Raw genomic sequence first — 27,677 nt, forward strand, 5'->3', positions numbered from 1 at the left:
CCGTGTCTTTACCTGTGCAGAGGTGGACAAAGACTCAGTCCCGGTGTCTGATGTTTTCAGTAGACTCTGGGGAAGTCAGCATTCACTTTTATCAGGGTGGCGCTGTGGATCATTGTGGTAGCTGTAATCGTCGAGACGAAAATCACTCTTGGCTGGACCTTGTGACCCGGGGAAGCCAGCGATTATCGCCCTGGAAGCTTCTATTCTTTCATTAAAAACCCCGATGTTTATCTCAACCAATTCCAGGAACTAGATGTATATGAATAAGACACTGCTCCTGGCCAGGATGGTCAAAAGACATAATGTGGATTCTACAATATTTTATACATTAATAGCATGATTTATCTCTACCATATACATCACTTTCACATCACCTATTACAAGTTTAGGTGATCCTTGCCAGTCCCCGTGCTCTTGGATATCCCTCAACCCAGCTGTGTTGTCCAACCCCAGATGCTCTTGAGCATATCCTCAATCCGGCAGAATTCTGCCCAACCGTGGATGCTCTTGGAATGTTAATTCCTCAATCCAGCGGGTTTTCATTCTGGATGCTCTTGGGCTCTCTAATCCCTCAAACCAACAGCATTTTTAGGAGCCCCTTTTGTCCCATTTCCTAGTGGATTTGGCTCGGAAACTCCTCTGCTCCCTTCCTCCGAGGGGTCCAGTCCCTCTCTGAGACCCAGTCCCAGTTACTCCGGGGGATTCTCTCACTCCTCTTATCACTCGCTCTGTCTCTTTACTGGCTGCTTCCCTCGAGGAAAGTTGGAAACGCAGCGTGGGAAACTCCAGCATTCACTTGGCAGGTCTGGAACAACCAGCCCTCGTCTCATTCACAGCCCAGAGCAGAGAATGAGGGGAGAAGGGAGCCCGGGAGCCCAAACAGCCCCAGCATCCCGAAATGGGGAGAGCGAAGCGGGGGGAGCTTTTGGCATTGCTGAGACTGCCAGCAGCCTGGGGAGGCCGGGCACTGAGGACAAGGGGGACCCCCAATCCAAGCGTGACCCCAGCAGCTGGGACAGGGGGGAATCCCCGAACACCAGAGGGGAGGGACCAGGGATGGGGAACTCCTGGGACACTTTTTCAGGGCTGAATCTTGGATGTTGGGGTGGGGAGGTTTTTCTGGAGCCCTGATGGCCAGTGACTTGTAGAGATGGACTTGGGCAGAGGGACCTTCAAACTCAATGTGTTTTGGGGAAGATGAAACAGGAAAACCTTATAAATATGATTGTCTGGCAAAAGATTTTGTGAACATAAAAAGTATAAGGAAGATTAAAATGAAAGCAAGCTCTGAGATACCTCAGTTAGTGAACAACTGGAAAACAATGGTGTGGCTCAACTGAAGGTAATCCCCTTTTGATGAAACAATTCCCTCTGCTTGCAGACAGATCCAAGGGTCAGAGCAGACCCTACTAGCTCAGCAGAAGGGGTCCAAAGAGGAGTTTTTAGGGTTTAAAATGTAACACAGTATGGTGATGTAATGATTTTTACAGGCTGTATGTAAATGCTGTAGGATTTGTATCTTGTGCTAGATTGGTTAGTGAGAAATAGAATATTCAACACAGAAGAAGATTGATTGTATTGTAACAGGAACCTTACTCTCATACACTCTTCTCCTCTTACTCTGTTACCCTCTCACCCTCTCTACCCCTCTCTTCTCTCAGGCCTGCTCCGAGCTGTGCCTGGCAGCTCCAAGCAGGGCCCTGCACCCAGGCCCTTTGCAATAAACCGCAAGTTCCACGACCTGGCTGCAGAGCTCTCTCGTCTCCGTCCGTCCTGACCGTCCAATCCCCCGACACTCCTACAAACGCGCTCATCCCTTGTTTTCCCCAAACCAGGATTTCCCATTGCCAAGGCCTGGGATGCTGCAAGGAAGAGGAAGATGCCCCGGGACACTGAGGCAGGTGAGGAGGAAGTCAGTGCCCCTTTCCCCTCTGTGCTGCTCCATCTCCCAGCCCAGCATGGCCCCGGCTGCAGCTCAGCCCTGGGGGATCTCCTTGCCCTTGCCTGTGGCACGGAGGCAAATCCCATCCTGTCCTTGTCCTTCCTTCCCCAGAGCGGGAGCTGAGCATGGAGAGCAGGGAGGACAAATGCCTGTGACAGAACCTGGTGGCAGTGGCCGTTTTGAGCGGCTCCACGGCGCAGGAAGCCAACAGGGAGGAAAAGCCCCGGAGATGCCGCACGAGGAGGGGCTGCAAACGCAGCTGGCGGGGATCTGAGGGGGAAAGAGCCAGCCTGGGCCGGGAAGGCGGCTGGAGATGGAGCCAGAGCTCGGAGCTGGTGCTCCATGATGGGGAGAAGCCCCACACGTGCGTGGAGTGTGGGAAGAGCTTCAGGCGGAACTGCCACCTGATTGTGCACCAGAGGATCCACACTGGGGAGAAGCCGTACGAGTGTGGGGAGTGTGGGAAGAGCTTCAGCCAGAGTTCCCACCTGATAAGGCACCAGAGGACCCACACTGAGGAGAGGCCCCATGAGTGTTCCAAGTGTGGGAAGAGGTTTAAGAACAGCTCCTGTCTCCTCCAGCACTATTGGATGCACAGGGAGGGGAGGCCTTTCCAATGCCCCGACTGTGGGAAGAGATTCAAGCGCAACTCCAACCTCATCACCCACCGGCGCATCCACACAGGGGAGAGGCCCTACGAGTGTGATAAATGCAGGAAGAGGTTTCCGACCAGCTCCAGTGTCCTCCTGCACTATCGGATTCACACAGAGGAGAGGCCCTTCCGCTGCCCCGACTGTGGGAAGGGATTCAAACACAACTCCACCCTCATCAGGCACCAGCGCATCCACACTGGGGAGAGGCCCTACGAGTGTCCCCAGTGTGGGAAGAGCTTCTCCAGCAGCTCTCATTTGACCCAACACCAACGGAGGCACCGGTAAGGGAAGCCCTGTGAGTGCCCCGAGTGTGGGCAGAGCTTCGTGCGCTGCTCCAGCTCCATCCCCCACTGGGGGAGGCACTTTGGGCACAGCCCAGGTGAGCCACGTTCCCTGTGATCCATGTTGAGAACATACCTGGCTGTTTCGCCTTTTAATTTCACCTTAATTTTTCTCTATTCTCCATCTCTTTGCACTGCAAAAGCCAAGAGGAATGGATCTGTCACCTCAAAATCACTCAAATCCCAGTGAAAACAGCTCAATCTGACCCCAAAAAGAGCTCAAACCCACCTCAAAAAACTCAATCCCATGCCAAACTCACTCGATTCCGCAGCCATCAGGCTGAGATGAGGTTGGGAGGTGATTTAGAGTCTTGGGGTCTCAATTAGAGTGGTGGGATGGAGATTGTGTGGGGCTGGGTGTGTGGGATGTATTTGACAGCAAATAAAACTCTGAGACTTCCTGATTTCTCTCCCGTTCATGTTCAGTCTGTTGCAGTTCTGTTTGCAGAGTGCTGCCTTCTCAGCTCATTGTCTTTGTGTGCCTTTTATCTCCTGCCTCTCTTTGCCTGCTCTGTTTCTCTCTCAGTGTCTCCCTGGGCCCACGGACCACCAGAGACCCTGCCCTGATTTAATTGACCCAGGCACCACCAGAGACCCTCCCCTGATTAAATTGACCCCTCCCCTGATTTAATTTAGCCTTTCCCTGTTTTAATTCCCCTTCCCCTGATTTAATTGACCCCTGCCCTGATTTAGATGACCCCCTCTGTCCCCACAGACCCTCCCCTGATTATTTATTATTTTATTTCCCAATTATTATTTTAATTCCCAGTCCCAGGAGCTGAAGTCCTGAAGGCTGGCAGGGAAATGTCTCTGTAGGATTTTGCTCCATTTCCCTTCAAGGGCGGGAACATATTTTCCTGGCTGGAAGCTGGAATTGCAAACTTCTGGAATGTGTGCAGGGCAACACGGACTGGGATCAAACATGGACTAGGATCAAATAGGGATTGGGATCAAATATGGACTAGGATCAAACAGGGACTTGGATCAAATAGGGACTGGGATCAAATATGGACTGGGGTCAACTATTCACTGGGATCAATTATTGATTGGAATACTACAGTGTGAGATAAACTGGACTGAGCTTATATAGACTGGGATCAAATACGGGCTGGGATCAAATATGAATTGGGATAAAAAATGGACTGGGATCAAATATGGACTAAAATCAACAATGGACTGGGATAAACTGGACTGGGATCAAATCAGGACTGGGATCAACTTTGGACTGGGATCAAATATGGCCTGGATCAAATATGACAGATTTTATGGACTGGGATCATATGTGGACTAGGATAAGCTATGGACAGGGATCAAATATGGACTGGGATGAAATATGGATTGGGATCAAATGGACTGGGTTCCTACAGACTGGTATAAAGTGGACTGAGATTATATAGATGTCGTGGTTTGAGAGGAAGTTAGTTTTCTGGGATATGAAGTGGTCAGGCCAATAGGTGCTCACATTTGAATACTGGCACCTGGTTTGACCACTGGGGACATTGGATACGCTTCTGAGAACTCAGGGGTTTAAAAGCAGAGCACTCCCGAGGGAAGCTCTCTTGGGTTCCAGCGAGGGAAGCAGGTCGGGCCTCCCCTGCCCAGCTCCTGGCTGGTTTGGGGCTGGGTGAGGTAGGTCTGGCCGGAGGATGGAAGGGTGGAAGAGCCCTGAGAGGCATCAGGCAGCCACACCTCCCCCCCAGGAGACAGAGAGAGACAGAGCGCCTGTGCCACCATGAAATTTGATATCCTGTGCTGGCAGCACAGCCCGGCTGGCGGAGAACGGTCTGGCAGCTGTGGGAGCTTTGGGCGGGTAGAGCCCGAGCTTTTAACCCTTTTTCGGACAAGGAAAACTTTGCAGAACATTAACCTTTCCTAGAAGAGAGATAAGAGATGAAATGGAGGAAGGAAATGTGCAAGTGTGAAGGTCTGGGCAAGTGAAAGATGTCGGGAGAGTAGAGAAGAATCTTAGGTGGGAAGAGATGATGGAGTGGCCTTAGCTGGACTTTTCCTGTATAACCATGGACAGAACCATGTTTCCTGTGACACAGAGACTGCATCCAGGGGGAGGCAATGGCTCAGAGCCAAGAGGGTTCAGTGTTGGTACCCCTCGGCCCCATGGGGTGAAATTTGGGGGGGGGGCACAGGTGTCCCAAAGGGAAGACTGTGCCCTTTTTGGAACGGGACAAAGCGTCCTTAAAAGGACAACCCTAGAAGTAGCTCTGGTCCATGTGCAGTGGTGAGAGCACTGGGCACGGAAGGAAGATGTCACAATGGCAGATGTTCTCCAGGCGGTGCCACGAGTGACGTGGAAACACATGAGGTTTCAGCGGTGTTTCCTGGGGAAGCCTATGGCACAAGAAGGATTCCTCTCCCCTTGATTAACTGAGAATTGATTACCTAAAGGGTGATGATGGACCGAGATTTGGTGATTTGGGGGAGAGATGTATTGGAAATTTGGTGGCAGGAAGACAAAATGTTTTTGGAAAGTTTTCATTTTCCCTGTGTGTTTCTTGTTACTTAGAGTTGTAGTTTAGTTAATAAAGGTTTCTTTTCTTTATTTCTAAGTGGGGGCCTGCTTTTCTTATTCCTGGTTACATCTCACAGCGGACACCAGGGAGCATATATTTTCATGGGGACACTGGCATTGTGCCAGCATCAAACCGTGACACCTACGCTGCCAGTTGGCCTTTTTCCACCTCTCCAGCCATCCCCACAGAGCACTGGCTACCATCCATGAATCAGTGTAGAGGTAGAGCTTTGGCCATTTCTCTCCCTTAGCATTGTCCAGGGCCAGCTGAACAGCTTTGAGTTCTGTATGTTGACTTGATCCACCTTCTCCTTCAGCGGCCTCTGCAACCTGTTGTGTGGGGCTCCATATGGCTGCTTTCCACTTCTGGTTCATCCCTGCAATGTGACAGGAACTGTCAGTGAAAAGAGCGTAGCGCGTTTCCTCTGGGGGCAGTTGGTTATAGGGAGGAGCCTCTTCAGCCCATGTCACTGGTTCTTGTGGCTCTTCATCAGTAAGACCAAAGTTCTCACCTTCCAGCCAGTTTGTAATTATCTCCAAAATCCCAGGGCGATTCAGGTTTCCAGTATGGGCACACTGTGGGATAAGAGCAATCCGTTTACTCCATGTAGTGTCAGTGGTGTGGTGGGGGGTGGGAACCTTTCCTTTTAACATCCACCCAGCACCGGTAGTCGGGGTTCCAGGAGGAGTTGTGCTTCCGTGCCAATCACCTCTGAGGCAGCCTGGACTCCTTCATAGGCAGCCAAGATTTCCTTCTCTGTGGGAGTGTAGTTGGCTTCTCACCCTCTGTAGCTTCAACTCCAAAATCCCAGTGGTAGGCCTCGAGTCTCCCCAGGCACCTTCTGCCAAAGGCTCCAGGACAAGCCATGGTTCCTGGCTGCAGAGTAGAACGCGTTCTTCACCTCTGGTCCTGTCCTGACTGGGCCAAGGGCAACTGCACGAGCAATCTCCTGCTTGATCTGTGCAAAGGCTTGTTGCTGCTCAGGGCCCCAGTGGAACTCGTTCTTCTTGCAGGTGACCAGGTAAAGAGGGCTCACGATCTGACTGTACTCAGGAATGTGCATCCTCCAAAAGCCTATGGCACCTAGGAAAGCTTGTGTTTCTTTCTTATTGGTGGGTGGAGACATCGCTGTGATCTTGTTGATTACGTCTGTAGGAATCTGATGCCGTCCATTAATAAGGCCTCCGATCAGCCTTATCATGAAGCAGAGCCTTGGTGCTCAGGATCTCAGTCCCTGAGGAGGGAGCGGGTCCCGAAGCCATCTCAGGCCAATGCCGCAGGGCTACCTTTCTAGCAAGCCTGGTGATATTCAGCTCTGTAGTGATTAGCAGCTCTTAGGACCTCAGCTCTTTGCTTGCTGGGTAGTGGAGCCCCGGGCTTGAGGCAGCAGCAGATGGAGAGAGGAGAAGGAGAAGGCAGAAGCTGTTCCACGGAGAAGGCTTTATCTGGGGGTCCATGAATGGTCTCAGCTCTTCTTCTGCTGAGCTAGTAGGTACAGTATGCTACTTTTATAGGCTTGGCAAGCATCCCAACTTGACCAATGGCAAGGGAGTAGGGGGACCATAAAATGACCGACAGGTAAAGGCTACCACGGCATTGCCTTACATGGTTATAGAGACAGGTTATAGGGCAGATGTCCATGGAGTCAGGAAGCTTCCTTGCTGCTGTGTCAGCATTCCTTTTGGTAGATTCTCCATGGTGCTTTTGCTAAATGAATGGGGTTTACTACAGTCCATCTTGCCACTTCTCTCCCAGGAACTGAATCTCACGAGCTGGTCCCTTTACCTTGATTTTTTAATGGCAAAACCAGCTCCCAGGAGGATTTGGATGATTTCCTTCCCTTTCTCAAACACTTCCCCAGCTGTGTTCCCCCACACAATGATGTCATCAATATACTGCAGATGTTCTGGAGCCTCACCCCTTTCTAGTGCAGCCTGGATCAGTCCATGGCAGATGGTGGGGCTGTGCTTCCACCCCTGGGGCAGTCGGTTCCAGGTGTACTGCACTCCCCTCCATGTGAAAGCAAACTGCGGCCTGCATTCTGCTGCCAGAGGAATGGAGAAAAATGCATTGGCAATGTCTATAGTGGCAAAGCACTTTGCTACCTTGGACTCATGCTCGTACTAGAGCTCGAATTTGTTTGGCACGGCAGCGCTCAGTGGTGGAGTCACTTCATTCAATGCACAATAGTCCACAGTCAATCTCCATTCTCCTTCAGATTTTCCACAGGCCAAATGGGGCTGTTGAAGGGTGAGTGGGTCTTGCTGACCACCCCTTGGCTCTCCAGCTCTTGGATCAACTTATGGATGGGGATCACAGCATCTCGAGTGGTTCTATACTGTCGTCGATGCACTATGGAAATGGCAATTGGCACCTGTTGCTCTTCTCCCTTCATAAGTCCTACTGCACATGGGTTTTCTGACAGTCCAGGCAAGCTGTTCAACTGCTTGACACCCTCTGTCTCTACAGCAGCTATTCCAAATGCCCATCTGAGTCCCTTTGGGTCTTTGAAATACCCACTTCGGAGGAAGTCTATACCTAAAATGCATGGGGCTTCTAGGCCTGTCACAATAGGGTGTTTCTTCCATTCATTTCCAGTCAGGCTCACCTCAGCTTCCACCAAAGTAAAATCCTGTGATGCCCCTGTCACACTAGCAATAGAAACAGACCCTGTCCCCACATGTAATCCTTCCATAAGCCACGAAGGTCCTTCAGGGAAAAGGACTCAATATTTGCATCTGATCTTGCACCCGCTGCTTTGACTCCTGATTTTATGAGGGGAGGCATTCAGGTTCCTACTCCTTCATCATCATCATCCACATCATCCACTGGTCGACTGGTCTTGTCCGTGCATTTCTCACTTCTACTACTGGCAGCAACAGCCATTGGTTGAGGCTTATTTTCTGGTTTAGCTGCTGGCTTAGGCTCACTATCTGGTTTGGCTGCTGGCTTCGAGCCTGGGCTGTTGGCTGCAGCCTGAGTCACCGAGATAGCTGCTGATTTATCTCCCTGCCCCCCTGCCTCTGTCTGCTGCCCGACAGGATCTAGCAGTGAGCGATGAGCACAAGCCAGGGCCCAGCTCACTGCAATGACCTTCCTCTCCTTAGGCTCATCCTGGTACTTCTCTTTCAGATATTTTCCCACCTCAGCTGGGTTGTGAATTTGCTCATGGGGAAAATCCCAGACTATAGGGTCAAAGAATTCCTTCAGGATTTGGCCCATATCCTCCCATTTCCCATACCACTTAGGTTTTTCCACACCGGGGTCTACTCCTGAGTCAGGGGTCTCATCAGCCCATCTAGAAATCTCAGCCCTCATCCTAGAGAAGCAGCAGGCTGTATAGAGGAAGGTTACCAGATTGAATACCAGAAAGATGGTTTCTTTAACGTTCAGGGGAAACTGAACATCCTTCAATAGTGATGCAACAGATTCATAGAAGAAGGAAAGCAAAGGCTGAAATGCCTGATCCCCTGCTGCTCCTCCTCTAACAAACTGGATGCATAACCATAGCCATGAACCATTCATACCTGGAGCAGACCCCAGCATGTTTATAAACTTTTTACACATCATTACCACCAAGCCCAGCAGGATAGCAATTCTGGTCACTGTCCCTCTGCTATAAAAACTACATATTAGGGACAATACTAAAGTTATTTCTGGGTAAGAAAATAAACCTAGGGTCCACAGAGGTATTAAAATCTCAAAAAACCTTAGGGACCAGAAATGCATGCAAGCCTTCACCCCAACAGACATTATGAATTCAAAAAGCATGGCTATTAGCTGCTTTATACAAACACAGAGTAATGGCAACCAAAATGCACTCAAAACAGGGTTTTTCCACTCTCGCTCGAGCCCCACGTGTTGGGTGCCAAATTTTGTCCTGGTTTAGGGTAAATTTGGTAGAGAATCTCCAATGGGGGCCCCTCCAGAAAGCAAACCCACATGGCCCCTCCCCGCAACTGGTTTGGGAAGGATTCCTCAGAGAGAAGTGGAAAGAACCTGTTTATTTAACAGGCACAGCACCCCCAGCCACAGAATGAACAATACCGGATGACACCGCTCTGAAAAAGGTGACAAATTCAGAAAGTCTCTCTCGGGGGTGGTCGCTCTGTTCTCAGTCCCTCCGGCGCTGGGGCAGCTGCTGCAGCCACAAGGTGCAAACTCTCGGTGTTCCCAGGTCCCAGTCTGGAGCAGGTTCAAGAAGGTTGAAGAAACGAAAGGAGAATCAGTCCAGGAAGGAATTTGGACTGCTTAGCTAAACTAGCTAATGAGCAGGAGCAAAAGCAAGCAGAAGTGAAGCAGAAGTAAGAGCCAGAGAGAGAGCAAAGCAAAAAGGCAAAAGCAGAACTGTGCACCTCCCTGTCTCAGTGTCCTTGATAAGAAAAAGCCAAACAAAACTTTCACACTACAGAGACAGTCTTAAAGGCACAGAACATATGAATGGGGATACAAGCATCATAACGTCACCCTAGGACACACGGGTGTCCTGAACAGTGTCATCCCATTGTTATCCTTTTGATACTAATTCTGTTTGGTTTTATTTTATCAGTAGTCCTATTCATTATTAAGTGGAGCATGAAACAGCTGACAAGATTGACGTCTATATTCATGCACACAACTTGACTGATGTCCTCTACAATGTGGACATCCTCATGACATTTGACACAAGGCAATTATGAATGAAGCCTATGTGTTTTGGAATAATCCTTGATTTCCATTTATGATTTTGTGGAAATTACGTTTGATTTTTAGTGAACTGTTTTAGAAAATAATTTTTTAAAGTTAATGCTTCTATTAATATGTGTTGATTGCTTTTGCTTTTGATTATTTGTGACCGGTTTTAACCCTTTAAAATTGTTTTAAAAGTAATATTGCTTTAATTAATCAACCATTTGTGAAAATTGTTATGATAATCAATATTATGTTTGTTTATTGTTTCCCTTTCCCCCTCCTACTCCTATCCTTTTTTTTCCCTCTCTCACTCTTTTTCCTCTCTTTATATCGTCCCTATTTTTCCAGGTTATACTACCAATGTACGGCGAGTTCTGCAGATTCATCAATGATGCTCCAGAGTTCTGCTGATGAAGATCCCTCAAGACAATCGTGAGTCATGGGGTCGCGTGAGAGTCTGTCCGAATTTTCCCTCATCTGCCTCATGATTGTCATTGGGGGACCACTGAAGAGAAGAACTCCCTCTCTTAAATCTGTCTCCAAGGGAGAAAGTCATGTGCCTGAGACCTGAGAGCGTTGCTAAGCCATTGTTCTCAAGGGTGTTGTTTGCTGTGTGCTACACTGAGCCCAATCAGAAGAAGAAGGGGGCACCGTGCCCTTTTTGCAACAACAGCCTTGGGAGCTGTCCCACGTCTCGGCCTGGCTGGACTTCTGCTGAGTTTCAGGTGGTCCCCCCACAGAAGACCCTCACCTGTTTCACAACCACCGTGACAGACAGACTGAGATGGAAGGAGCCTCTCCATCAAGGACTGAGACATGGAACCCCCAAGTGAAAAGGCCCCTCTGCTCCTTCCAAGGACTGGGACTGAAATCCCCAGCCCGGGACAGGTGTGTGGGGGAGGCAAGCTGACCAAAGCGAGATGTTTGCCTGCAGGTTGTGACCGCTGGACCAAGAAGACAATGGCTCTCGTTTACTGCTGAAAGTATGGACTACCTGTTACATCTATTCTTTATTGCATCTGTTTCCCCACCCTCACAATTTCCAAGAGAGTTATCATAATAAAAACCTCTGAGTTACCGAGAGTCTTCGAGATCTCCCCGACATAACAGTGGATCCTCGACTGGACTGGACCAAAGGACTTTGTCTCTATGTTTGGTAGCTCTATCCCCTCTCTCTTTCTCTCTCTCTCTCTTTTGTCTCTCTCTTCCTCTCTCTTTTTCTCTCCCTTAATCCCTCTATCGCGTTTTGCCGTGGTCATTCAATAAAGGTGCATTTTTTTCGATTATCATTGCAAACCCCCTTGTACTGGGTCGGTTCGTTTTGCACCCTGAGATCAAATCTATGAACCATCACGAAATCCGTCCGTGAGGACGGATCGTGCCATCCCCCGAGGACCCCTCCCCAAATTCCCCCCATAGCCCCCCCAGCACCCCCAGACCCCGCTAAAACCCCCTCAAGTTCCCCCCAGACCCTCCCCAAATTCCCCCCCAAACCTCCTCAAGGCCCCTCCCCAAATTCCCCTCACGACCCCTCCAGGACCCCTCACCTGTCCCTGCACCTCCTCAGCAGCTCCCGGAGCCCCCCGTCCTCTCCCAGCGCCTCCCACAGGACCCGCCCGAGCCCGGGGCGGCTCACGGGGGTTCCTGAGGGGGTCCTGCGGGAGGAGGGGGCGCCCACTCCATGCCCGACCCCGGGGTCAGGGGGCACTGCTTCGTGCTTGGCTCTCATTGGCTGGAGCGGCGCGGGGAGGGCGGGAGTTCTGGAGGGGAGATGCCCAGTGATTGGTTGGTTTCGTAGAGGGTGTGGTGATTTACAGGAGATGGGCAGGGAGGCGAGCGGTGATTGGTTGGATTGAGGCAAAGAAGGCGGGAGTTGGTGAGGGGAGACGTGCGGTGATTGATTGGATTGGGGCACAGGGAGGCCGGTGTTCCTGAGGGGAGACACGCAGTGATTGGTTGGTTTGGGGCAGTACGTGCCGTGATTCGTTAATTTGGGAGATGAAGCGCAGTGATTGGATGGTTTGGGGCAGGGCATGCTGCTATTGGCTGGGAAAATTCCGGGATTTTTAAGGGACATTCCAGTTTTTTGGGGGAAAAACTCTCATATTTTTAAGGAAAAGTTCCCGTTTTTTGCAGGAGAAACATTGCCGGATTTATTGACCCCACATGACCACAAATAACCCAAATAATTCCAAAACACTCAAAATAAACCCTAAATAACTGGAAAAAAACCCAAACAATACCTAAAAGTCCCCCAAATAACCCTGAACAAATCCAAACAAGCCCAAAATAAAAAATAAACCCCCAAATTAAACCCAAAAAACACCAATTGATTTCAACTACACCTAAAAAACCCCATATACACCAACATTAACCCCAAGAACCACAAATAATACCAAATAAGCCCAAAGAAACCCAAATACTTTCAAATAAACCCAAATAATTCCAAATAACCCCAAAAAACAGAAATAAACCAAGTAAAACCCAAGATAAATGCCAAATAGTCCATAAATAACCCCAAATAAACCCTAAATAAACCCAAGTAAACCCCAAGTAAACCCCAGTTCCTCCCGTCCCCACCCCAAAACAGATCCCGACCAATCAGAACGCGCAGTGCTGATGACGTTCCACTTGCTGGCACAGACTCAGAGCATTGGTGTTGCCTTCTGATGCAAGGCAAGGCGACCTGGCTCTGAGGAAACGGCACGGTGACCCAAACTCTCCAGGGTCACTCGGGCCAAGAACACACGCAGACACCAGTATGGTGGACAGTTGAAGACCTTTATTGTCCCGTCTCATCTGGTTTTATACTGGGAAAGTTTTTTCTCTACGTCAGGGGGTCTTGCCTTACTGTAATTGGTTAGTAAGGAGTCGAAAGTTATTAGTGTTAGGGGGGACTACATTCTTGGGTGATCCCTTATCACTAGGCGTTAAGGGGAGAGGAACCCTGCTGCTTTCCGTGACATCGCGAGATTTTCCAAGCGCCTGACCCTATCTACTACATACTGGCCCCGCCCAGTGATTTTCAGCCAATCAGTGCACTTGCCAGCCACAGACCAAGGCCTCTCACTTTGATAAATACTCAGAGATCACGCGGGGTAATTTCCAGCCAATCAGAGCGTGTCTCGCTGATGACTCATCAGTTGCCAGGAGCGGAATTTGGGGGGGGGGGGGAAGGTGACCCTGGGGATGGATTTGAGACCCAAAATTAATCCACAACGGGGTCGGGACCCCAAAACGGAGCAGAAGGGGCCTGGAGACCCCAGGAGGACCCTGAAGCCCCTAAAACCAAACACGGGGGAGGGGATTGGGGGAATGATTGGAAAGGGGAGGGAGAGTGGGAAAAAGAGGGGTGTGGGACCCCAAAGTTGAGGTGGGAGATGGATGGGACCCCCAAATTGAGGTGGAAGGGGATTGGGACCCCCAAATTAAGCTAGAAAGGGTATGGGATCCAAAAACTGAGCTGGGAGGAGGATGGGACCCCCCAAATTGAGCTGGGAGGGGGTTGGACCCTCAACCAGGATGAATCCACTTTTGATGCCAGAATATGTAAAGTAGTTTATGGATATACAACAAGGCCATGAATATGCATCAGACTGATGTAATGGGAGACAAGGACCTTCGAGCAAAGGTTGTTATGGCCACCAAGACCCCCCAAGTTATTTTCGGGGACACCTCTTAATTAATCTGGTTTTAATTACATCAGTCTGTTGCATATTCATAGACCCTCATCCATATCCATAAACTAATTTACATCTTTCAGGAACTATTTTACATGGCCCAACCTTGGGGGTTGTCTCCCTATTTCAGGAGTCTCCACTGAAATAGAAAATGTAAACCTCCTCCCTTTGATTATTATTATTATTATTATTATTATTATTATTATTATTATTATTATTATTATTATTATTACTATTACTATTATAATTATTATTATAGTACAAAAATATTAAATACTTTTGAAATTAAGGAGCTCTCAGGCAAAGATATGGGAGTAGAAATAACAGTTCTTTATTAGGAAGAATTAAACATACAAATGCAGTACTACAAACAAAAAAAAAAAAACGAGTGATAGAGTCAGTATCCTCTGGGAATCCAGTGGAAGAGGTTCATCCTCTTGGAATACAGAGGGAATAGGGCTGATCCTTTGGGAATCCATTTCTTAACCCCGAAAGGCAGGTGAAAGGCAGGGCCGTGGAATATTTACAGGGTATCCCAAGGGTGGAATTGGGGTTGGGGTCAGGGGAGGAGTTCTTAGCAACACAAGAAGGGTAAGATCAAATTCCTGCCTCTTAGCAACAGCAGCACTCCACACAGAACGCATCCCCAAATCCTAAATTCCCTCTAAAACAACTGAGAAATTATGGAACTTCAGATATATTCGACCAATTTCCTTCATTTAACCCAGTTTTGGGTGTTATTAAAGGATGAAGGTGAAGCAGATGAAAATTAAGGCCAAACCAAAAGGAGAAGCAGCCAGGTGTGTTCCCAACATGGATCACAGGGAATGTGAGTGACCAGAGCTGTGCCCAAAGTGCCTCCTCCAGTGGGGGATGGAGCTGGAGCAGCGCACGAAGCTCTGCCCGCACTCGGGGCACTCACAGGGCTTCCCTTAGTGGTGCCTCTGTTGGTGTTTCGTCAAGTCAGAGCTCCTGGAGAAGCTCTTCCCACACTGGGGACACTCGTTGGGCCTCCCCCAAGTGTGGATGCGCCGGTGGGTGATGAGGGTGGAGTTGCGCTTGAATCCCTTCCCGCAGTCGGGACAGCGGAAAGGCCTCTCCTCTGTGTGAATCCGATAGTGCTGGAGGAGAATGGAGCTGGTCTGAAACCCCTTCCTGCATTTATCACACTCGTAGAGCCTCTCTCCCGTGTGGATGCGCCGGTGCGTTACGAGGGTGTAGTTGTACTTGAATCTCTTCCCACAGTCAGGGCATTGGAAGGGCCTCTCCTCTGTGTGAGTCTGATAGTGCTGAAGGAGATCGGAGCTACTCGTAAACCTCTTCCCACACTTGGAACACTTGTAGGGCCTCTCCCCAGTGTGGGTCCTCTGGTGCCTGAGCAGGTTGGAGCTCTGGCTGAAGCTCTTCCCACACTCCCCACACTCGTACGGCTTCTCTCCAGTGTGGGTCTTCTGGTGTATGATCAAGTGGGAGCTCCGGCTGAAGCTCTTCCCACACTCCCCACACTCGTACGGCTTCTCTCCAGTGTGGGTCCTCTGGTGCACAAGCAGGACGCAGTTCCACCTGAAGCTCTTCCCACACTCCCCACACGTGTGGGGCTTCTCCCCATCATGGAGCTGCTCATGGAGCACCAGCTCCGAGCTCTGGCTCCGTCTCCGGCCGCCTTCCCGGCCCAGGCTGGCTCTTTCCCCCTCAGATCCCCGCCAGCTGCGTTTGCAGCCCCTCCTCGTGCGGCATCTCCGGGGCTTTTCCTCCCTGTTGGCTTCCTGCACCGTGGAGCCGCTCAAAACGGCCTCTTCCACCAGGTTCTGCCGCGGGCATTTGTCCTCCCTGCTCTCCATGCTCAGCTCCCGCTCTGGTGGAGGAAGGACAAGGACAGGATGGGATTTGCCTCCATGCCACAGGCAAGGGCAAGGAGATCTTCCCAGGGCTGAGCTGCAGCCGGGGCCGTGTTGGCCTGGGAGATGGAGCAGCACAGAGGGGAAAGGGGCACTGACTTCCTCCTCACCTGCCTCAGTGTCCCGGGGCATCTTCCTCTTCCTTGCAGCCTCCATGGGGTCAGCAATGGGAAATCCTGGTTTGGGGAAAACAAGGGATGAGCCCATTTGTAGGAGAGTCAGGAGGTAGGATGGTCAGGACAGATAGAGACAAGAGATCTCTGCAGCCAGGACGTGGAACTTGCGGTTTATTGCAAAGGGCCTGGGTGCAGGGCCCTGCTTGGAGCTGTCAGGCACAGCTCGGAGCAGGCCTGAGAGAAGAGAGGGGTAGAGAGGGTGAGAGGGTAACAGAGTAAGAGGAGAAGAGTGTATGAGAGTAAGGTTCCTGTTACAATACAATCAATCTTCTTCTGTGTTGAATATTGTATTTCTCAGTAACCAATCTAGTACAAGATACAAATCGTATAGCATTTACATACAGCCTGTAAAAGTCATTACATTATCATAATGTGTTACATTTTAAACCCTAAAAATTCCTTTTTGGACTCCCTCTGCCAAGCTGTAGGGTCTGCTGTGACCCTTGGATCTGTCTGCAAGCAGAGAGAATTGTTTCATCAAAAGGGGATTACCTTGAGTCAGGCCACACCATTGTTTTCCAGTTGTTCACTAACTAAGGTATTTCAGAGCTTGCTTTCATTTCGATCTTCCTTATACTTTCTATATCCTCAAAATATTCTGCCAGACAATCATATTTATAAGGTTTTCCTGTTTCATCTTCCCCAACACACACTGAGTTTGAAGGTCCCTCTGCCCAAGTCCATCTCTAAAAGTCACCGACCATGTGGGCTCCACAAAAACCTCCCAAACACCCGGATTCAGCCCTGAAAAAGCCTCCCAGGAGTTCCCTGTCCCTGGTCCCTCCCCTCTGCTTTTCAGGGGTTCCCCATGTCCCAGCTGCTGGGGTTACCCTAGGATTGGGGGTCCCCCTTATGCCTGGTGCCCACCCTGCCCAGGCTGCTGGCAGTCCCAGCAATCCCAAAAGCTCCCCCCGCTTCGTTCTCCCCATTTCGGGATGGCGGGGCTTTTTGGGCTCCCGGGCTCCCTTCTCCCCTCATTCTCTGCCCTGGGCTGCAGCGGCTCCAGGGAGTCCCCCCTGCCCCTCTCCAGGCTCTTGAGGCTCCCGCCAATGGCGGCGCTCCCCCCTCTCTGGGCTCCCCACTTTGGGCTCCTGGGGGACACAGGGCTCTGCTCCTCCAGGCTGCCTCTGCCAGCAGCCGCCACCGCCACTCCCGATGTCTCCCCCCAAGGGGCCTTTTCCGCTCAGCCTTGGACTCCTTCATTCTCCAAACATCCCCCAAAAACCCAACCCAGGGATCCCCCGGGATATCCGGGCCAAGCTCCCCCTCTCTGCTCACCGGCGCGATGGGGGGGGCGATGATCCCACAAGTGGGGGCTGTGAATTCAGGCAGGGATCCACAGCGTGGTTTCCTCAGCTCAGCCTCGATCTGCCTTTATCCCTCCTCTTCCTCCCGCTCCTCCCCTTCCACCCCCCTCATCCTCCTCCTCTGTCTTATCTCCACATCCTTCCCCTCTTCCATCCCTCCTCTTCCATCCCTCCCCCTGCTGCTCCCCATAACCCCACCTCTTCTTCCCCCTTCATCCCTGCCCTTCCCAGCCTCCTCCTCCTCCCCCAGCAGCAGCCACACCCTCGGTGCCCCCTTCCCGCAGCCCTCGAAGCCCGCAGCAGGAGCAGGGATGGAGCCAGGACAGGTCGGGATGGGCAGTGCGGGGCTCTCGGCTGCTCCCAGCCACTGCGGGTGGGGGAAACCCGGACGGGCCAGAGGAGAGGCAAACTGGGCAAACTGGGGGCTGCACATCCAAACTGGGCCTTGCTGGGGACCCTGCCTGGGCACAGCCAGCCCTTGGGGCTCCTCTCGGCACATCTGCCAGGCTGAACGCACACAGGGCTGGGGGATCCCAGCAGTGGCAGCATTGCCAGGGACTGGGCTGGACAGAGATCATACTGGGAGTGACTGGGAGTGCACTGGGCTTGTACAGATATCATACTGGGATTGTACTGGGAGTGACTGGGACTGTTCTAGGTTTGTACTGACATCATACTGGGATCATACAGGGAATGACTGGGGCTGTACTGGGCTTGTACAGATATCATACTGAGATCGTACTGGGTTGATACTGACAGGCTATTGTTTTTAATGGTTAATCCTGTGTTAACGGGTGTCCTTTTTCAGGCTCGGGTGTCCATTTTCAGGCTCGTGCTGCCCAGAAACAGGTACCCAGACATCCGTAACTCTTTGTATTTCTTGTCTCATATTGTCCTAATTCAATTTCTCCAAATTCTTATTACTCTAATTGAATTACAAATTTTTATAACCATTTTATTACTAATTAACTTTTAAAAATTTTAAAGCAAGTGATTGGCATTTTTCACAATTTTGGTAGCAGAGGATGGTTACTAACACCTCGCTGCCGGTGCTTTAGGAGAGTCAGAGTGGGGAAGGCGCGCCCTGCCCCATTGGCAGCCTCGCTCTGTCTCCCCGAACCTCGGTCTCTTACTCTCGTACTCTCTCATCCTCTCTACCCCTCTCTTATCTCGGGCCTGCTCCGAGCTGTGCCTGACAGCTCCCAGCAGGGCCCTGCACCCAGGCCCTTTGCGATAAACCGCAAGTTCTAGGACCTGGCTGCAGAGATCTCTCGTCTCCGTCCGTCCCGAACGTCCTACCCCCCGACACTCTGACACCCAAGAGCATCTGGGGTTGGACAACACAGCTGGGTTGAGGGATATCCAAGAGCACGGGGACTGGCCAGAAACACCTAAACTTGTAATAGGTGATGAGAAAGTAAAAGGTACCTTATTGTTGTCTTGTTGTGTGTGAGAGTGAGTCACACACAAAATCAGCCTCAGCTTCCTGGGCGGGTGGGAAGGGGGGGGCTGTGGAAAGAGGAGTGTGTGACCCACAAATAAGCCATTGTTCTCCTGGGCGTGTCGGGGGGCTGTGGCATAAGGTACAGGTGACCTGCAAAGGGCCCATTTTCTCCAGGGCGTGTGAGGGGGCCGTGGCTAAAGAGTGTGAGTGACACACAAATCAGCCTCACAGGTGAAAGGCACCGGAGGCTGCAGAGTCAGGGCCCTCCCAGGAGGCCCGGAGATACTGAGACCCAGAGGCCACCCCAAGGTGAGGGGGGGCCACAGGGACCCGCGATTCTCTGTCAACAGGGATCCACTCTGTGTCCTGAGAGTGGGAAAGAATGTGTGGAAGTGAGTGAGAAATAAAAGTGAGTGAATGTAAACGAATGAAAGTATAGGTAATGTAGATTGTGTATTTTAAGCTTCACTCTATTTCCTTCAAGGGAGATGTATAGCATTGAAAGTAGTGTGAGAAAAAGATTTTTTATTTTCATGAGTGTAGTTGAAAGAAAAGTGGTATTTAGGCTGTTAGTGAATGTGAAAAACAGAGGCAGAAGATGAATAGATAAGATCTTGAAAAATGAGACAGAACACCAGTAAGTTGGACACAGGGGAAAAAAAATGAAAAAAAATAGTCCTGTGGGAGTTATGTTAGCTAACAGAGATACAACACCTTGCAAAAGGAGAAAATACAGGGTATGCAGTAGTCGGTGAGAAAAACATGCAAACTATGGAAAAAGGGAAATTAACCTCAAACTAGTAAGCTCAAACCTGTGAAATATATACTTCAAAAAGAGCACTAGCATATTTAAGACAAAATAAAGGAACTATATATATTGATTCAAGGTATGCCTTTAGAGTAGTACATACCTTTAAAAAATTTGGAAAGGGAAAAGATTACTTAATTCAAGAAGAAAAGGACTAGTACATGAGGAACTTATTTTAGAGGTTTTAGAAGCATTAAAATTACCTAAAAGAGATAGCTATAGTACATATAATGGAACTCCAAAAGGGAAAGACCCCAGAAAGAGGAGGAAATAATTTGGCAGATCACAAAGCTAAGGATGCAGCAGAAAATGGAGTTGAAAGAGTTATGTTAATATTAACTCCAAATGAGGAAAAACCAGAAATTTCAAAGTTTAGGGAAGCCGAGAAAAAAGACTTAAACAAGACAGGAAATGAAAAAGATAAATCAGGGAAATGAAAACTTCATGATGGAAGACAATTACTTAATAAAATGTGCTTCTAAGAAAATATTAGAAGACAGGCATCAGAAAATGCACTGGGGCACTCAAGCTTTGTGTGATCATTTTTTAAGGAACTATGGGTGCATTGGGATTTTTGGATTTGCAAACAAGTAACTAAAAGATGCTTAATTTGCCAAAGGATAAATAAAAAGATGATGAGACAAACAACATTAGGAGGTCATGAGTTAGCTCATTGACCATTTCAAAGTATCCAAGCAGAAGTTTAGATTTGCTAGGCTCTGGATTTATTTGTAAAAAAACCCATTTAATCTAGAAGAAAAAGAATATGCCATATGTTACACAGGAGATTTTAGAAGAATAAAAATCTTTAAAGTATCAGAAACACCCGGGAAAAAGAAAAAGAAAAGAAAAGAAAAGAAAAGAAAAGAAAAGAAAAGAAAAGAAAAGAAAAGAAAAGAAAAGAAAAGAAAAGAAAAGAAAAGAAAAGAAAAGAAAAGAAAAGAAAGAAAAGAAAAGAAAAGAAAAGAAAAGAAAAGAAAAGAAAAGAAAAGAAAAGAAAAGAAAAGAAAAGAAAAGAAAAGAAAAGAAAAGAAAAAGAAAAAGTGGAAATGAAAGGGAGGGGAACAAGAGGAAAAATCATAAAGAGTGGGATCCTCTGCAGGTCTTGCCCCCTCCGTTCGCGGCCCAGGCGCCTGTCCCCGGTCCCAGCTCGCTGCCCGCCTCAGCTCCGCCAGCCCCTGTTTCCATCCCAGGTGTGGCCTCACTGCCCAGGGCAGCTCCACCTGCCCCGGCGCTGTCGCTCAATTTGTGTGCCCTGCTCCCACTGCCTGGCCCGTGGCCGCTCTGCCGGACATGCTGGGGAAGATGGGGGTTGCTCTGTCCTGCCGCCTGCTCCGAGGTCACTGCGCCCACCGCACCCAGGGGAGGTCCCAGCCATCCCATCCCTGGCTGCCCTGCCCGTGCCACCTGCGCTGGGCACCGCCGCTGCTGCCGGGCTCTCCCACCTGCCTTTGCTCTGCCGGCAGCTGCCGGATCAGCCGCCATCAGCCATGTGGGGGCTACCCACGCTCCGCCTCGGGCTCCACGGGAAGATCCCCCTCTGCCGGTTCCGTCAGCAGACCCTGCCCACACTCCCACCGAGCCTCGGCGGGATATCCTCCCCTGACCCCGTCTTGCTCTGAGTTACGTCTCATTGGTAACCACAGCTCCGGCTGTTCAGGGAAACTCTCTCACTCTACAGGAAGCACCTTATCGAAACACTAGGAGCTCAGTTAAAAGGCAGCCCTCTCCAAATTCTTTCCCAGAACACGGGAGAAAGGCTAGAGAAGGTAAAAAAGTGAAAGAGTTAGATGAAGGGATTGCTCTATTTCCGTTCAGAGAGGTTCCCATGGGAGGGATGCGCTGCCCCGCCCCGCGGGAGCCACCAGCGACCCTGCCGGCCGTGCCCAGAACTGCACCCAAGGGCAAAGCGCCACAGCCCAAAGGCCGGGACTGGGTCCGGGCTCTGTTTGCTGTCAGTGCCGCAGCTGTTGGTGTTTGTTTGCTTTATTATACACACTAGTAAAGAACTGGTATTCCTATTCCCATATCCTTGCCTGAGAGCCCCTTCATTTCACTACTCTAAAAATTAAGAGGGAGAGGGTTTGCATTCTCCATTCCAAGAGAGGCTTTTTCTGCCTTCCCGAGCAGACACCTCTCTTGTAAAGCAAGACAAGCACCTACAGGCACTGAGGGGGGCTGCAGGAGGGGCACAAGAAGGCCCTGCAGCACTTGGGCACAAAGGCACAGCAGGTGAATGCGAGAAGGGAGCAGCAAAAGGCCAAGCTGAAGGCAAAGGCCAGGGCACAGTTCCTACAGCCCCTGAGGGATCAACCCCAGGGCCAAAGGGGGCCCCAACACCCAGGGCACGGGCTCGGCCACAAGCACCTGGCAGAGGCATTGCCCTCCTCAGCAGGGGAGAGCCCACCCAAACAGCCCCTGGCAAGGAACCAGGGCTCCAGCTGCAGGGCACAAGGACACTGCAAGCACAGACAGCAGCACCCTCAGGACCAGCAAGTCCACCCCTTGATGGACATGCATTGGCAGGGCTGTCACAGCTCCCATCACACCAGGAACCCTCCACACTGCAGCCCTTGAGAACATTCAGGGTGGGTCTGCATTGAGAGGAGGCATTTCCTGATGGACACAGGGGCCTCTCAATCCACTTCGAATCATAGACCTAAGGGTGGGCAAAATGCTAATAATATGTTTCCTTTGTGAGGGGATAAGTGGGAAAGATGTATGGTTTTATTCAATCACTGTTAGTAGATCCAGGAGATGGGTTTGAAATGTGTGAATTTTTATTTGCTCCTAATTGTTATCATGATTTACTGAGAAGGGATTTGATTGCTAAACTCGTAACAAAAATTAATAGTATAAAAAGGGATACAGAGGCCGGTCCTGTTGTACCTCTGTGTCAAATGTCTGACCAGGCCTATCTGAAGTGAACCCAGAAGTGTGGGCAGCCCCAGGAAAATAGGGAAAATTAGATATGGAGTCTCTCCAAAGTACTCTGAAGCAACCAGGACAAGTGGCGTCTAAAAGCAACACCCTGTTCCAGGGGAGGGAAGGAAGGGGAATCAGACACAGCGCAGGTCACTGCCCCATGCTCAGCTCAACCCGCGCAGCTGTGGGTGCTTGTGAGAGCCTGGCACTGAAATGCCCTGAGCAGGAAGGCTTCAACATCTTCTGCTGACACCATGGCACCTAACAGGGGGGCAAAAGCAATTCTCACTGCTTCAGCAACCACTGGAGCAGATATCAAGGCACATTCTCTCACAGCAAGCTGGGCTGGCACAGAGCCTGCCCTGGCACTTTGCTGCTGCCAACACCCAGCCAGGACATCGGCTCCTGCCTAAGGAGTGCAAAGCAGCACCACTGGTGGCCAAGGGGCCCATGCCAAGTGTCCCTGAGGCCAGAAACAGCAGCCAGCACAGCTCAACACGGGGGGACCCCTCAGCCTGGCCTCAAGGGCTCTGAAGCCCCGGAGATTTGCACTTCCCGTCTGCAGCAGGAGGATGGGAGGCCGCCCCTGAGCCTGCCCTGAAGGCAACGCAGCAGCGGCCAGGGCTCCACAGCGGGCCAAGCCCCTGCACCTGCCCACAGATCCTCGCCTGGAATCCTCTGCAATCCTGGCCACCCTCCTCTGCCATCTCCAGCCACTGGGGCCAAGCCTTGCTGCCACTGCTGCAGCTTCAGCGCTGGCTGGACCTGCACTGCCACAGCTGCTGGGGAACACCACGGCACAATTCCACTCTGGGGCTCACGGACAGCGACACTCTGGGCTGCCTGCCATTGCACTGATGCAAAATGTACCGAGTTTGGTTCTTCTAAATCTTATTTCTCTGCTCAGGCTTGGTTTGTCTTTGCCTTGGGGAAATGAATTTTAAAGGTTTTATTTAAGAGGTGTTACACCACTCAAAGGAGATGAGCTTAACATCTGAACACACTGGGAATAGCCCAAAAGACACCCACAGAGATAACGACCAGCAACAAAGCATCAACCTTGCCCAGCAGCAGGAAGAGAAGCTTCATTCCATGATGCCTCCAGAGGAGCTTAAGAAATGCAAATGAACACTGCCCAGCAAAGTCTGGACAATGCACCTGGGTCTCTTGCCCCAGGCAGGAATTGGGCTGATTCCCTCTGCCCCTCACCCCAAGCTTGCACTGATGGAATTTGCACAGTTCAAGGCAGAGCCCAGGGGGAGGATATCTGACCCTGCAACACAAACGGGTGAAGCTGCAAAGGGAAACAGCAAATGCAGAATGTTGGGAAAACTTCACTATAAACAAATGGGGGGAATCATCCCTCTGCCCACTCCAACATGTGCTGTCACTGTCTGTGTTATATAGGGTATCTTACAGCACTGGGGATTATTTTGCTACCAAAAATTCAGGGAAATCAATTGGGAATCCAAGGATTTGATGACAGAATTAGAGAAAAGCAGTCAATTGATGCAGCCCTGGCTGGAGAGAGTGGCCAAAACTGGAAAAAGATGAATGGCCAGCAGAACAAATCCTACAACACCATGGACCAGCCCCTGGGAACCCAAACCAATTCATATCAGGAGCCACAGAACCCATTTCTCATTTCAATAGCATCATTAGATTACAAGCTGCCCTCGCAATAACCAACCAGACAGCTCCAGCTCCTGACCTTCCTGCTGGGCAATCCACTGAAATGAGGAACACAACACTTAACCATGGGATGGGATCAGATCATCTGTTAGCAGAAAAAGGAGGAGGATTGTGGAAAACTAAATGACACAAACTGCTGTTGGCAAATAGATGACAAAGGAAAAGTGGTGAAACAGATAACAAAGCAAACAAGAAAGCAGCTCATGTACCAGTCCAAACGTGGAAAGGACGGGAATGGGACACGGTTTTGTGGCTTCCTGGCAGACCATGGGTTAAACGAATGCTGTTTCTCCTCTGATGTGCTACAGCAACTCTCATCTTTTTACCGTGCTCCACACCATGAAACTGCAGCTCATTCAGCAGCTGAGCGAGGGGCCAAGGATTTGGAGGTAAGGAAGTAACGGGTGTAACTATCACCTTCCATAAATGTTACTAATTAACATGGACTCCTGCTCCCAAAAGTCCCGCTAAATTCCTGAACTTCCAGAAGAACAAAGACTTACCAGAGCCGTGAATATCGGCTATTATACAAAAGTGGGGGTGCACAATAATGAGGACATGCAGTTGGCGGATCGGGAGGTCTGAACTTTCCAAGTACCTCAGCCAGTGGGCAAAGGGAGAGGGAGATGAGGCCGGGAAAATGAGGATAAAAAGGAGGCTGCGAACTACAATTATGGCAGAGAACGCACGGCAAATGTCCCTCGACTTCTCCCTCTGCTCAGCAATAAAGTCACTTTTACAGGACTCCTCTGTCTCCTCTGCGCACAGAAACCTCCGGCCACGGCAATTTCCCCGCACAGCCCCGGGCACGGGGCAGCCCCCTCTGTCCCAGCCACAGTAACCGGGCCGAGCCAGCGCTGCTCCGGCAGCGGCTCCTGCGGAGGCAGCGGCCGCAAGGAGACCGCGGGCAGCCGCTCCCGCAGCGCCCTCACGCCAGCGGCAAAACGCGCCGGACACGGCACAACGAACCCGCGTGAGCCCCCTGCCGCCCCCGAGGCCCGCAGCCAGCCCCGAGGCCCCGCACAACCCAGCGCGGCTCCCACCTGCGCTGCGGCCGCCTCCGAGCTCCGCCGCCGCCTCACCGCGCTCCGGCCGCTGCCGCCGCTCCCCGTCCCGCACACACGCTCCGACAACGCCGCCGCTGCCCAAGCACGGCCGCCCTCAGCCCGCCACCGGGGCCCTGCTCCGCCCCGCTCCCACCAATCAGCGCGCCACAACCACGACTGACGGCACCATCGCCCAATCCCAGCCAGGGGCGGGCTCTGCATACAGCCCAGCCCCGCCCCGCCCTCTCAGGGTTCCCCGGGCTGCGTGAGGGCAGAGCCGGAGCTGAGGACCAGCCCTGGAAGGGGCCCGGGCCCGAGGGGATTGAGCTGAAAACACAAACAAACTTCACCGCACCTCCCGCCACGGCTTTCCCGGCACTGCGGCTCCGGTGGCTTCGGCTCAGCGGGAAGTCCCGGAGCATCACTTCTCCTACCCCTAATTAGGAGCATCATTGCATCGCTTTGATTTCCCCCAGAGAGGGAAAACTGCCCCAAACCCCTGTGGATGAGTGGGAGATGGGAGAGTTTTCTGACAGAAAACTCCTAAAACTCAGAGTAGAATAATAAGAAGTAAGTGAAGATCCTTAATTCCAGATTTTCGCCCACGCCTCCCTCCTCCCAGCTGCACCTCCTACCCCGGCAGTGCCGCAGACAGGGAATGGGGCCGGGCTCAGTTCATGCCCCGGGGCTTCTCCCTCTGCTCAGGGACAGGAGTCGTTCCCCTGCTGCACCCTGGGCTCTCTCCCACCGGAGACTTCTCCAAGCTGAGTCCATCCCACGGGGCACAGCCCCCTCCAAGTGCTGCAGCGTGGGTCACTGTGCCCCGGGGTCAGTCCTGCCAGGACAGGCTGCTCCGGCGGGGCACTCTGGCTGCGGGGTCACAGCCTCCTCTCAGGCACCGCCGTGCTCCAGCGTGGCTGCTCCGGGGGCTGCAGAGGGATCTCTGCTTCCCCTTTGGATCTGCAGGGGGATCTCTGCATCTGGCACCACCGTTTTTGCAGGCACGAGGAACAGGCTGAGCTCTGCCTGAAGCTCTTCTCACATTGCCCACGCCTTTCCCAGCACAGAGAAGCTTTTACCCTTTTACCTCCTCACAGCTCCCCGGGCTGGATTTTCAGCCCCTCGTCGTATGGGATCTCTGGGCCTTTTCTTCCCCGTTGGATTCCTGTACCATGGAGCCGTTCCAAATGGCCTCTTCCACGAGGTTCTGTGGTAAGGATTTGTTCTCCCTGGTCTCTGTCCGCAGCTCAGTGCCTGGGGGAAGAAGGACGAGAAGAGGAAGAGACAGGGAGAAGGGAAAAGGAAAAGGGAGGAGGAAAGGAAGGAACAAGAAGGAACAAGGGAGAAGGAGATGGGACAGGAACATGGATGGATGTAGGACAGAATGAGGAGAAGAAGGAGGGTGGACAAGGAGAAGATGGGATTTGCCTCCATGCCAGAGGGAAGGGGAAGGAGATGCCCCCAGTCCATGCCTTGCAGGATGGCGTTGGCAGGGAGGCTGTCCTGCAGCGATGCTGGGCTGGGAGATGGAGCAGCAGAGAGGGGAAAGGGGCAGTGATTCCTCCTGCCCTGCCTGGCTGTCCCAGCCTGGAGCGTCCTGGTGCTGCCGAGGCCCTTGCAGCGTCTGGCACTCCGGAGCCCGAAGGTCACGGCTGCTTTATAAAGCTGACAAAGTCGGCAGGACGGGTCTGGGTATGATCTCAGCAAACTGGGTTTATTGGTACAGGAACAGGGCACAGAGTTGAACAGGGCCCAGGGACAAAGACAGAGTGCAAGCTGAGGGCACAGGGGGCTTTTGTATGGGATAGTGAGGGTGGAGCTGAGGGTCAGGGTCCAATGAATATGGGGGAAAATGGGGCAAAGGATGGGTTAAGGGTCGGGTCAGCTAATAGGGAAACAGGGGCAGAGGAATGCAGTAAATTTGGGCCAATGGAGGGACAGAGAGGGAGAACATTCTAGAGACGAACCATAGATGGGTAACAGGGGTTGAACTAGGGTAATTAGGCCAACGGGCCAATGGGGTAACATAACTTTCCATAAATCAGCATGTGCCTGCAAAGATCTATGGGAGAAGCAAGCTTCTCACCATAACCTTGAAATCTATTCTTCTTCTTGAGGACCAGTCCTCCACGGGTGGGAGATTGAGACTCCCATGGGCCTCCACACCAGTGCATCTTCCTTTTCCTCACAGCCTCCTTCTCCTCTATCCAGACAAAGTTTAGGATTGGCAAATCCTGGCTTTGGGGGAGGAACAAGGGTTGAGCACCTTGGGTTTTGTGAGAAAGGAGCCTCACTCTTTAGAATTTTTGAAAGATTAATAAAGAATAATAAGGGACAAATCAGTAACAGTGCTGGGTGCTCAGCGATGGCCAGAGGCACACCAGTTAACCACAGCAACTCTTCTTGTCTAGTTTTTTTCCATTGTATTGTTCAAATACATATTCATAATGGTTATACACATTCAAACATTTCTTTGAACATGTTTACATGCTCCAGGAATTCTTTAGGTTGGTTTGACCCCCAACTCGCCTTTTTAGAGCAGGTGCAGGAATCGTGGATTGCTGTT

At 51.1% G+C, this 27,677-nt stretch overlaps 2 pseudogenes; one reads left to right on the forward strand and one right to left on the reverse strand.

Moving 5' to 3' along the window:
- Window positions 1–27,677, forward strand: part of LOC131093377 (uncharacterized) — a 1,138,058-nt pseudogene that overhangs the window by 978,350 nt on the left and 132,031 nt on the right.
- The window catches only part of LOC131093378 (zinc finger protein 208-like), a 496,041-nt pseudogene that overhangs the window by 153,832 nt on the left and 314,532 nt on the right, over window positions 1–27,677 (reverse strand).

The sequence above is a fragment of the Melospiza georgiana genome, chromosome 25, assembly GCF_028018845.1.
Source record: "Melospiza georgiana isolate bMelGeo1 chromosome 25, bMelGeo1.pri, whole genome shotgun sequence".
NCBI classification, from domain to species: Eukaryota; Metazoa; Chordata; class Aves; order Passeriformes; family Passerellidae; genus Melospiza; species Melospiza georgiana.